The sequence below is a fragment of the Falco biarmicus genome, chromosome 10 (assembly GCF_023638135.1).
Source record: "Falco biarmicus isolate bFalBia1 chromosome 10, bFalBia1.pri, whole genome shotgun sequence".
Classification (NCBI taxonomy): Eukaryota; Metazoa; Chordata; class Aves; order Falconiformes; family Falconidae; genus Falco; species Falco biarmicus.
Genome location: NC_079297.1, coordinates 28,800,615 through 28,813,254, shown reverse-complemented (window position 1 = coordinate 28,813,254; position 12,640 = coordinate 28,800,615). Strand labels below are relative to the sequence as shown.

Here is a 12,640-nt window from a genome sequence, read left to right as displayed (position 1 = left end):
GTGAATTATGGGAGTTCACAAACTATTATTTTGTAAATATGTATTCTGTTAAGAATGTTGGAATAGGATGGAAGATCCAGGGTTGCTAAATGATGCTGTAGTAGGGGAAGAAATGCTTGGCTCTTCTGAGTATTAAGGCTGAGACTGATTACAAAAGCCTTGTAAACAGAAGTATTTCAGGACATCTCAGTTGTGTGTTTGCAGTCAGCATTACAGAATTCTTGTCATCCGTAGGGAACACTTAATTTTAGAACACATTGAAAAGTACTGTTAATGTCTCTATGTTAGCTTTTCTAATTCAGTAAAAAAAAAATACTTCAAGAGTGAGTCTATGATTTTGTGAAAGGAAATAGCATGATCTGAACCCTATATCTTTTGGCCAGAAATAGGAAAGAGAAAAATCCCCTTAGAATTGCTGTTTTCCAGGTTTTTTTTTTCCTGGTTCAGAACTTCCATTGTCTTCAGTGATTATCTGAAATGAAATTCTAAACATGTAGAGGTTTGTCCATCCTTAGCCATTCTATTAAATTGTTCTCTGTTCTTGCAATTTTTTCTGATTTCCTGGACTGATACCATAACAATCTGAACTGACTCCATAATTTATGGATAGTATTATAACTATAGTGGATTGCTTTATTTTTAATTTTTAAAATTAAGGTTTAAGTAGATTCATCTGATATTCTAAGGATTTATTATCGGCCTCTGACAAGGGAAATAATATGGATTTTTTAGAGAAATGCAACATAAATCACATAGTTCCAGAAATACTTGTCTAGAGCTACATTTTTTGGATTCATGTGCTAGTAATGATGGAGTTGTTCACGAGAGATTTTACTGATGAGATAGGATGAAGCTCTTGCGTATATTCCGTGGAGTTGCTTATCGATGCTTTCAGGTCACAGATGCACAAATTACTGCTTTTGGTAGGGCTCTGGCAAAGACCGTTTGAGCGAAGTGCATGGAAGGGTGAAATTTAATCCTGTAAATGGGACTGTGTACTTCTAAAATTTTAAAATGGCTGCTTAGGGCTTAGTAACTGAGGAAACTTGCGGTGAATCCAGTCGTTCACTCACACCTTTGTAACAGAATTGCAGATCATCTTAATAATTCTCTCTTTTATCCTAATATCGAATATTGGAGATTGCTTCTAGAGTCAGAGTCTGTCAACAGTATTTAGTATTTTTGGCTGCAAGGGGCAGCAGCTGTAGACGGCGTGTTGTTTGGGAGTTACAGTGTTCATACGTTATTCTACCACATGATGTCCTCCTAACCTAGGTTATTCGATGTTCTACATCGAATGCACGAACTCCAGTTTCAACTGTAAAATTCTGTAACGTTCAGACATGTATTTATATAAAAGGTATCAACCTTGTTACAGACTATTGCTCTAACCAGAAAGATCTCTAGGGTTTTTTTTCAGTTGCTGTATATGAATTGTGAACTTTTCTTCTGAGTCTGAGTATTATAAATACAGCCATAGAAATGCCTCTATTGAAATCTAAAGCTTAAGAAATGTGTTTTCCTTTTATTCTACTGTAATGAACATGGTCTAGTTTAGTGTTACTGCTACTACGCACTACTTTGTACAAATATTTCATGCTAGTTTTTGCACCAAGGCATAATTTAAATGTTGCACACATTATGTCAAAGCTGTATTTAATCTTGTTACGAATAAATGACTTTGAACAAAATTTCTACTGTTTGAGGTATGGCACAAGTACAGACTTTAAATTTAGATATAGCATACTACTTGTCCTTTAGTTTGTGCCATGTTACTTCTTGTTTTAAGTAATTTTTTTTGTCAAAACCAAGTATACTTTATAATACTGATGTAGCATATTTTTGTGTGCTTAGGCCTTCATGAATGCTGGTTTTCTGATGGCTCATAAAAGTAGAGGGATAATCTCACATCCTGCTATTCCAAATAAAGGAAAATATTTAAACTGAAGAAGAATCTCAACAGCCTTAAATACTTTTGGTGATAGAGCTGAGCACCTGCATCCATTGGAGGTCAGTAATGCGCTGGATGCAGTGCCTGTTGAGCATCGCCTCTTAGCTGTGTCGCAGTGATTAAATCTAGAATATTACATCAAAGAAATGATTTAAACCCCCCCCCTTGTTTGCAGCAGAGTTGACAAATCTGTTTTTCTCCATACATTATCAATGTGTATCTGTGTATATTAATATATATGTGTATATGCATAGATATGTATTTTTCACCATATAGAAACCAGCAGAGGTACAAGTAAAACTTTACCTCCTCCTGCTCATCTGATCTTTTACTACAGTAGAGGTTTACACTGGGAATAAACTACTTTTAATAACACATGTTTTACAAGGTAGCTGGATAGTAGCAAAAGGAAAATTTTCCAATACACATATTTGAAAATACACAGGTATTTGAAAATTTACTTGCAAATATGACCCTTACTGTGTCCACTAAATAAGACACCAAGACTTACATCACACTGCAGAGCTTTCTTCTGATATGGAACTTTTGACCACTATGGAAATTTGTCCTGAACTTCTTTTTACGATTTTTAAAGGAACCCATTCTTCAGTTAACAAAGGAGAAAAATGGTTACATAGAATATTATTAGGGAAATGAAAGGAAATGTTTTCTATGGAATAGTCAATAATTGGTCCATCCCTCTCCCCTAAATACACCCAGTATTATTCAAAGTAATTATACTAATCATCACAGTATTTAGGCACAGATTACATTCATGAAGAAAAACGAAAATGCTCTTCTAGCGTGCCAGCGAAATCTGCTTTGACAAGTTAATCCAGTATTTATTTAATTAAACAATGGTAATAAAATACTTAATTGCACTTGATTTCTATTTCTGTCACCCAACCAGGCAAAAAATTCAGAACACAATGTATGCCAAGCAATGAAAAAGCCTCAAGCACATCCGGTATCACTGTGTTTCACAGATTAATGGAAAAAACTAAGCTGCAACTTGCACAGGTATAAATAGTTAATTATTTAACTCCCTTTCTGCTATTTGAGGTTGAAGAAAAAGGGAAATATCCCTCTCCTCCCCCAGTCCAGCCCTGTTTGTTTCTGAGGAATGTTAATCAGCTTTCTAGTGCCAGCAGGCTACAATCACCAACTACTAATTAGTTTTAGATAATGATATTGGTAATGAGCCTCTAGTTCCTCAGAGGCAGTAGACTGAGCTTGACTCAGATTTATTCAGTTATTTATCAAGAATGTTATTGGGACAAGCAACATGAACAGTTTGGGCATTCTTAATGCCAGATATTTTCCTTTAATTTAGTATTATCAACACACCGTTTCCCCCCAGATTTTGCTGAAATAACAGCTGGTTTTAAGTTAACTTTCCATTAAACAATGATGGTATTTTTCTCCTTGTTAGTCCAATTGTTTGATTACTGTCTTGGACATCTTTACTACTCAGGCAGTTATCTAATCACCTGAGGTAAGAACACTTAATGGGGGAAGATTTTTAAATGAACTTCATGTCATTTTGCCTGTCCAGAGGGCCTGTGTTTGGTCTAATGTTAAGCAATGATCTTGCAGATTGTTGGTGGATGATTGACAGATTGGTAGAGAGAATAGTTCAGCATCTACTTTGTGTAGAACTACTGCTGCATTATCAGATGTGTGGTTATTTTGCATGTTCCAGAAAGTGGTCCTGAAAATACTTTTTGTCGTTATGGCAGAGAAAGAATACCATTATTCAGCAGATGGTAACAAATACTGTGGAAGAATTTCAAGCCTGGAGCTGTAGTAGGAAGCAAAAATGAGATGTTTTGGTACTTGAGGGTGTTAGCTTCGAGCCACCTTTCTCCCTGGTAAGTCTGCATTGGAGGAGGATTGTGTGTAATGGATAGATGTGTGGAAAAATGATATGGCTTTTTCCTTGTAGCATTGCATGTTGAAAATGAGACTATAGAAGGTAGAAATTTAACTTAGGTGTTTCTGAGTGACCTGCCTCTGCTCCTCCTAAACATTATAGGAGGTATTTGACCTTTAATTCCATAAAACACCAAACATTTGTCAGAAGATTAACGGCGGGAGACTGTAACATATTGAAACATTCTGGAATTTGTGCTCTTTTTGTTTTTCCATGGCTATCTTCTGTATATACATGTTCAGTATCTTACAAGTAAAAGCCTGAATCTTATTCCTGCTCATAAAATATTAGCCATTTAAAGGCATAATTTCCGTCAAATTTACATGTTTAAATTGCAGTTCTGATAAAACTCGTGAGTGCTTTCTGGTGGTGTGTGGAGTCTGGATTTTTTTTGCTTTTGTAATTGAAAGTTCTCTAGCATGACTAAAACTTTCTGAATTTTCATCAGCTGAGCATTAGAAATTAATGGAATTGTTACTTTTGTGTGATTACGTGGTGAGCAGGCTTCAAGGCATATGTAATTGTACATATGCCATCAAGAAAATATATGATATTTTTGTATTCCACTCAACAGAGCATCTGTCTGAAAAGAGGACTACCATGAGGGTTTTGTTCTGGCTTCCAGTAAAGTTTATTATTGCTAATAACATATGTTAGAATTGTTAGCGAGATGCTGAGATGCCCTCTCATGCAGATCCTTCTACTTGACCCAAGGATTCTTGAACTGTTTTCCTTACAGTAATGCAGCTTCATCTGAATATTGTAGCTTGCTTGTTAATATGTTCTCTGGGAAAATAAAGACCTAAATTTGAGCTCCTTCATTGTGAGGAGAAAATTCAAGTCAAGCTTTATATTTTAAAGGTGATTGCTAGGCTCTTCCACGAACAATAGAAACTTCTTTTTCTCAAGTAGTTTTTTACATGAGTAGAGCAGGTGCCAGTCAGCTCTTTAAGGAATCTGTACCTTTCTTAGAGGAGGGAGATCTAGGCTATGGATCTCTAGTGAATTAAAATGCTTTCCATCACACCTGGAAAAGATATTTAGAGACATACTGTTTATTAAAAAGTTTTGTCTGTAGTAGGTTTTGGTGATGCTACTCTTTTTCTGCTGACTTAAATTTGTTCTAACCCCTTCTTGAGCATTGTGTAAGGCATGTGGCAGCTTTTGTTTAGGTCACGGACTCTTATTTGAGACTAAGCACCGAAATATGCCTATTACAGCATCTGTATGTAAGACTTTAATTGCATTGATCACTTTATTCTAATTCAGGTTTAATTGTTCTTAGTATGAAAACTGCTGCTACTGTTGAATTGCTTTTATCTTTACTGTGCCATGATTTTCAGATGCCCTTCCTCAAAGACTGATTGGTTGAAATTTTAAGAAGAGAGTAATGACGATTAAAAAAAAAAATAATTACAAAAACCCCAACCAAACCATGCCCCCCCCAGTCCTCTGATCCACTTACCAAAGATATGCTTAATTTAAATTGAAATAAAAAAAGCGCAAATAATATTGAATTTCTAGCCATCTAACAAGGAGATTTAAATGAAGGTTTCATAAATTAAGCATGAAATTTGAAGTAGTATTAATAGCATTCTCTACTGCTATTTGCTCTATAAGAATTCTGGGGCAAGTAGCAGTGTTACAGCTCTGCCAATGCTGGTACAGAAGAATTACAACTTTTTCTGTGTAGGAAGTATCCAGCTTTTTGATTTCAGGTTGTACTATATCCTCTGTTTGGAAGGATTGCAAATGGAAAAAACTTGGGGTTTTTTCTGTCCCTTTACTGAAAAGGAAACTAGAAGACTTAGTCAGGACACATACTACTGTACTCTGGCAAGATGGGAAATACATGTTTGTCTAAAGAACAGCTCTACTTCCAAACAAAAGAATATTTTCTGAATGTTGCAGCCTCATAATCAGCTGTGCTGAAGACTAAGGATATCAGGATATATCAGTTACAGTGAAAATACAGGTTCTATATAAGTGAGAACCTAGGTCCTCATAGGATTTAGGCTAGCTGTGTCCTCCTCTGCTTACCAGCTATATTCCACATGAAGTTTATTTTAAAATATATTTTCCTTGTACGAGGATTGTAGAATGCATTTTTTTGTTTAATGTAATGGGGGACAAATCTATTCAAAGGAATACATTTTGCAAACCCATAATTGTCTACAGTAAGTAAAATTGTATTTGAGGTTAACAGTATTGAAGTATGATAATTTGAGTGACTATACAGAGCTGTGAACTTTGACGGTTAGGAAGAAACCTTGAATCAGAAGCAGGTTGCTTCATATACTTTTATTTTGCATGTTCTCAAATCTTGTTTATCAAACACTGGATACATTCCAACTGCAAGATATTGGAATCTGACTAGAAAGATCCCAAGCATGGCCAATAATGTAACTTCTTTGTATTTTGACTGTAGAATTTTATTTGTCCCGTCCAGGTAGTTTGTGATATTTGACTTACTTATTTGAGTTACTTAAATGCCATACTACTCATAAATAGTGAAAGAAGATTAGCTCTATTTAGACTGCAGATGTCATAGTTTTGTTTGACTTAAAGAAATTGACATTTATTCCGCTTTCATCCAGGACAGTAAATATTTTTTTGTGAAAATTCCATTTTAGAATTGCATTATTAAATGCTTAGTAAGAGTTTACTGTATGAAATAGGCAAATGGTGTTTTGTAAGCATAAGAACCATGCTGCATTTATTTTTCTGGTAATTCTTGAATCTCTGTGTTACAATATTCTTTTGCTCATAAGATTAAGGAGCTTCTATGGAAGAACCTTTATGGCTTTACACTTAGCACTAATTTTTTTTTTTTTTTTGAGACCATACTATATCGTACTATGTAGCTGATCATTTGGTGCATGCATATAGTTATTCAGAACAGTAATGCATAAGTCCAGTTTAGTAGTAAAATTCTAACGTATCTATTTTGTTTGCTGCTCTGAGAAATTTGGTTGCTGTATTCCCACCTTCTTTCTATAGCTTGCGATTTCTGTGAGCATTTCATAGGAGGAACTTTAAGGTGGGGAATGGGACTTCTCATATTCTAAACTACAGTCAGATATGCATATACAGTATCTCAAGTTGGAAGGGACCCATAAGGACTTGTTGAGACCAACTCCCTGCTCCTCACAGAACTACCTAAAACTAAATCACATGACTAAGAGCATCATCCAGACATGCTCCTTGACCTCTGGCAGGCTTGGTGCTGAACACTTCCCTGAGGAGCCTGTTGCAGTGACCTCTCAGTGGAGAACCAATCTGAACTGCCCCTGATGCAGCTTCATTCCATTTCCTTGTGTCCTGTCGCTGGTCATCAGAGGGGAGATCAGTGTCTCCCCTCCACTGCCCCCCTTGGAGAAGTTGTAAACTGCGATGAGGTCACCCCTCGGCCTTCTCCAAGCTGAACAAAGTGACCTCAACTGTTCCTTGTAAGTCTTGTCCTTGAGACCTTTCAACAATAGCTGGACAGCTCGTATTCAATTCGCCACTGACCCAAACTCCCAGATTTCTTTCCACAGGGCTGCTGTGCAGCTGCTTGTCTCCCAGTTTGCACCTATAACTGGGATTACCCCATGCCAGTTGCAGAACCCTGCACTTGTGTTAAATTTCATATGGTTGCTGATTGCCCATCTTAAGGGAGTCCACAGCACTTCTTGATTTAGTATCATTAGAAAATGTATTAATGTATGTACAATTCCTGTGTCCAGATCATTTACGAAACCAGTAAAGAGCATGGGCCCTAAGTTTGAGCCCTGGGGAACCCCACTGGTGATGGGTTGTCAGCCTGATGCAGCCCTATTTAGTACAACTCTTAGAGCCCAACCTGTTGGCTAATTGGTCACCTCATGTATTGTAGACTTTGTATGCCGGACACTATGTCCAGAAGGATACTGTAAGAGACAGCTTTGCTAAAATAAAACCCTCACATCTACTGGTTTCCCTTGGTTGACTAGATGAGTGACCTTGTCATAAAAGGAAATTAAGTTGGTTAAGCAGGGCTTTCCCCTTGTGAACTCATGCTGGAGCTATGACCTATGGCTGCATGGTCTCTCTCGTGTTTTTCACTAACTCTCAGAATAACCTTCTCATAATTTTACCGGGCACTGAAGTGAGACTGACAGGCCTGTAATTACAAGGGTCTTCCTTCTTATCCTTCTTGAAAATTGGGACCACCTTTGCCAACTTCCAGGCGATTGGGACCTCTACAGTTGCCCAAGACCATTTTAAAAATAGTTGAGATAGGTCCTGCACTAACGTCAACCAGCTTTTTCAGTACCCTGGGATGAATCCCATTGGGCCCCATAGATTTATATGTGTCTGGCTGGAACAGCAAGGCTCAGACGAGTTCCAAATTGGCTGGAGTTTATCATACCCGTCCCCAGTCACACTCTTCTAACACAAGGCTCTGGGGGTCCCAGGGCCCATGATCAGTGTTAAATATGGAGGTGAAAAGCATGTTAAATGTCACTCTGTCTACAACCATATTTGTGAGGTGACTGATCTTGTCAAGTAATGGACTGATGTTATCTATGATCCTCCTTCTGAGTAAAGAAAAAATGTCTAATACCGAGTTGTATTGTACAAAGTATGGGGGTAAAATGAGAAAACAAAAGGAGATGAGGGTGAAGTAAAGCAGTTTGGCTTTACTCCTGAGGGTCAGCTAACTTCCCTTTTCTGCTTGTAAGCACATAATGCACATAGAAATCTTTTCTATTTACTCCACACCAATTTTCTGCTTCCTTTTATTATAGAAATATGAGGTGATTACAGCTTACCAAGGTGACTAAGTGTGTACTTATTCAGTGAAGCTCTGGTTTATCGTTTGTGCATGCCATATTGTTGTTCGTTGCACAACATCACGCACAAGAATGCTTAAATGAGAAATGCGTCACTCTGCCAAACTCCTCATGAACTAAATTTCTATATTTGTCTGGGAAAACCCTTAATGGTGGTGATTTATAGTTCACATTTTCTGTCCGCTTCAGTTCTATTCAGTCTGTCTGCTGTACGAGAAATGTGGATCATGAACTTGTCAGTCAGGCAAAGACAAGAATATTTTACAGCCTTTAGATTATTTGAAAAAACATTTTTTTTCTGTACACAAATTTGTCCAGTGAACTTCTGAGGGTAAAGTTATCTTTGAAGTCTGGGAAGTGTGACAGAACAATGTAGTAGCAAGTACTGTTACTTGGAGGAAATCTGCTGACATATATTATAAAGAACCTATTAAAGCTGACTTTTAAACTTGCATTGCTTTTTTGTTAGCTACCTGAAGGTATGAGAATTTTTTTTTTTTTTAATCTTGTTCTAGGGAACTGTATGAACCAGATTTACAAAGCTTGCAAAAATTCATCTGGAGTTATTCTGTTACTTCAGTCAATGCATGAATTTTAATAGAACTACTTGAACTTTAGCTTTGTTTATGACATTTGCATACGTTTCTGCAGGAAATTAAAAAAAAGTTAGTGTAGCCAGGAGCATATTTTATAAATATGAACAGATAAAGGGATGAACAGATTGCTAGTCAGAAGAAGAAACCATTCTTTGTATCCAAAAGGTATTATGAAGAGTAAGATTTCCATTAGACTATTTTCTAATGATAAAGTGACACTGTTCATGGGATTGTCAAACTGTTCATATGTTCAAAATTGTTCATATGAATATAGCAAAAATAAAAAGTTATCCAAAAAAGTGAAATAAATTTGAATTCTTTTAACAAACGGCTAAGAGTAATGCAGCAATCAGGTAAAGCTTGCACTGGTACTGAAATTGCTGAAATGTCTTTGGTCACTTTAGCCAGCTAAAATTGGAAGACTTCAGTTTCACAAACTGAAGTTTTGGATTTTAGTAAGAATTAATCCATGTGTCCAATGCATGTCACCAACATATCATGCACAGACCACTAGCATGAAATGTGGGAGATACAGATGTAAATCTCTTTTCTTCTTGCATTTTTATGCAAGTTTTATCTTGCATTACCCGGAGTCAGGTAGAGCATGGACCTGAATATGGATCCTGTTTCAAACCGTGCCATTAGACAGGCTTATCAAGCCAGAGCATGAGTGTGTGTGAATAGGTACATATGTATGCCTCTTCTAAGGTATATCTGTGCAAAGAATGCAGCTTAAAACAACATCTCATGCTAAAATTTAATTTAATCAAAAATACTCTGTCCATGTCTGTGTATAAATAGCAAATAATTAGTTATACTCAGAGTAACTCATTAAAATTCCATTTAAAGCCAGTAAGGTTAATCTGCGCATTTCAAAGGTCATTATCAAGCAATTAGCTTGCTTTCTGTTCAACACTGGAATCTTTTTTAAATGCATCTGAAAGGGTAAATTGCAGTGGAAGAAACTTGGAAGACTAAGCAACAAAAATAAATAAAATTACTTGATGTCTGGTGAAAGAACCCTCCAGAAAAACAAATAGTAATTTCCAAAAGCAGCCTTTCTTTCTGATAGCCTGTTCTTTTCCCTCCCTCCTTGGCTCTGCAGAAAAGTTGTTACTGTCACTTTTACCATTTCTATTGTGGTTGCATCACAGAAGACCAAATTATATACTGAGTAATGAAATGGGGGGGTGGGGGGTGAGGGGGTGGGAAATTGCTTGAAAGATAAAGTCCTTATTCAAACACTAATCACCACATTCATTCCAGCACTGCATTCTGTGCTGGAATGAAAGATAATGTCTTAAGCTCCCTATTTCTCACCGTCACAATCCTGCAGAGTAGCAGGTGTTCTCCAGTGTGCATAGTAAAAGCATCTCAAACAGTGCCTGATTTCCTCAACTTGAATATTATTATTATTTTTTTAGTAATATAATTAGCAGGAAACCAGTGGTATTGATCTTTTAATTGTATAAACAGAATTATCATGGCAGTCAAACGACTGGGAGAGTACAGTGTCAAAGGAACAGATGTTTCAAGGTCTCTGGAGATTCAGTCCATGTATCACATTTCAATAGATACTTTTTCATGCTTTGAGATGACAATAAAAAAATCAATGCTTTAATTCAGGAACACAATTTGATGTTAATTTGAGGAACAACAAGATGTTAATAAGCAAGCGTTATGAAGTGATTTAGGTACTGAATGTGGTAAGAAAGGAGATAGAAATTAAACATATACTGATAGTGCTTTCATCTCACCTTACTTTTTTTAAAGATGGGTTTGATCCTGTACTGAGATCTCTGACAGGCCTTGGACACTGACTGCATTCTCTGCTTTTGTTCCAATTATTTCCAACTTGCTGGTTTGAATATTTTTTTAAGTGGAGGATGAGACAAAGAGCTGGCAAGTTAATTGGAAGGGGAAGGCAGATTCTACATTTTTAATTCTGGGTGAAGGAAATTGCTGTAGCTGTGAAAGAGGGAATCCTGTTAATAGCTTTAAATTGACATTTTGGCCACTGAGATTAAATAGATGCCTAGTACTTGTCCCCTTTTGTCCTTCCCAAGAAGACAAGTTATGTTTGGGAGCAGAGAGGTGTGGGCTGTCCCAGGAGGGAGGATGAGCCAGGAGCTGAGAATGACAGGCAGGACGGTGCCCCTGGCTGCCACGGCATAGTCCCATGACAAAGTCTCTGGGCCCTTGGGCAGTGGTTGTGTGGGTGCAGGGGGTCAGGGCATTTCAGGGCTGCTGGTGCATTTGAGGCCCTGCTGGAACCTTTGTAGAGAATAGATGTCATTGGCAAGCTGGCAATATTATAGATGTTTTTGTGCAGCTAGTCTCTGACGCAATTTGGAAAAAATTTAAATGGTTTAAATTCTCTCTAAGATAAAATAATTATTCCCATGTACATATAGATTAATGGAATATCCTTTTGCCATTTTATGATACGACATAATGTATATTCTCTCTGGTGGACAATGGCTGGTTAATAGACTGAATATAAGGAATTTAATCTCTTGACCAATGTTCTGCAGTATTACATGTTTTTGTTCTATTAAGCTGAGCACTATGTTAATACAGTCAGAGGATAAAATTAGACATACTGTTTAGTCTTCTGAGCTTTTGGACTCAGATTTCTTGAATCACAAAACTTCTGATGGCAGCGTGGGCCTTCTCTTAAGAAACTTAGAACATTTAATGCACTCATTTCAGTGATCAAATACAATACAGATTATTTTGATTCCTTACCACATAGATTTCTCAAAAGCTTGTAAGAAAAGAGTAATTGACATTTGGTCTTGGAGTTGCTTTCTCTATACTCTTCAGATCGGAATAAGTTTTGGATCTAGATCTGATGTTTGACTTCTGTTTTGCTAATGTATTTTGTCCTGTTGCAGAAATCCACAGTTATTAGTTATGTGATTAGTGATCTTGAATAAAAGAATTAGGAACTGGGTTTCAGGTTAGAAATTAACAGCCTTGGTGAGATGATAAACTGGCAGTTTAAGGGAAACCTAGGCTGCAGCAAGACAAATATTAAAATACAGATACTTCAAAAGGTACTTTCAATAGTTACTATCATTTTCTGTGTGCCTCCTTAGTGTTTGTTGCATTCTCTAATCATATTTTGTCTTATATGAGATTATGAATTTTATGAGTAGTGATTAAGCATAGAATGTAAACAAAAGTATTTTCAGCATAATTAAAATGTTACGCAGAAGAAGTCTGTTCTGTCATGTGTTTAGGCCAAAAATGAAACCTGCAACTTGTAAATGAAGATCTGGAGTCTTTTGAAGGCAAATTGTGACTGTTTTTTTGGAGCTGCTTTTATGACATTTTTCAC

General features: G+C 36.7%; 1 long non-coding RNA gene across 16 annotated transcripts in view; it reads left to right on the top strand.

Moving 5' to 3' along the window:
- LOC130155679 (uncharacterized) overlaps positions 1-12,640 on the top strand; it is a 316,598-nt gene that overhangs the window by 26,007 nt on the left and 277,951 nt on the right. For 12 of the 16 annotated variants that reach the window (XR_008824182.1, XR_008824180.1, XR_008824190.1 and 9 more), the window contains 3 exons: positions 1,855-2,010; positions 2,862-2,971; positions 3,691-3,822. The exons of 1 other annotated variant lie outside the window; for it this stretch is intronic. This is a non-coding gene — a long non-coding RNA (uncharacterized LOC130155679). Of the gene's footprint in view, positions 1-1,854; positions 2,011-2,861; positions 2,972-3,653; positions 3,823-12,640 lie in introns of all 16 variants that reach the window. 3 more of the 16 variants (XR_008824188.1, XR_008824185.1, XR_008824176.1) reach the window with 2 other exon arrangements.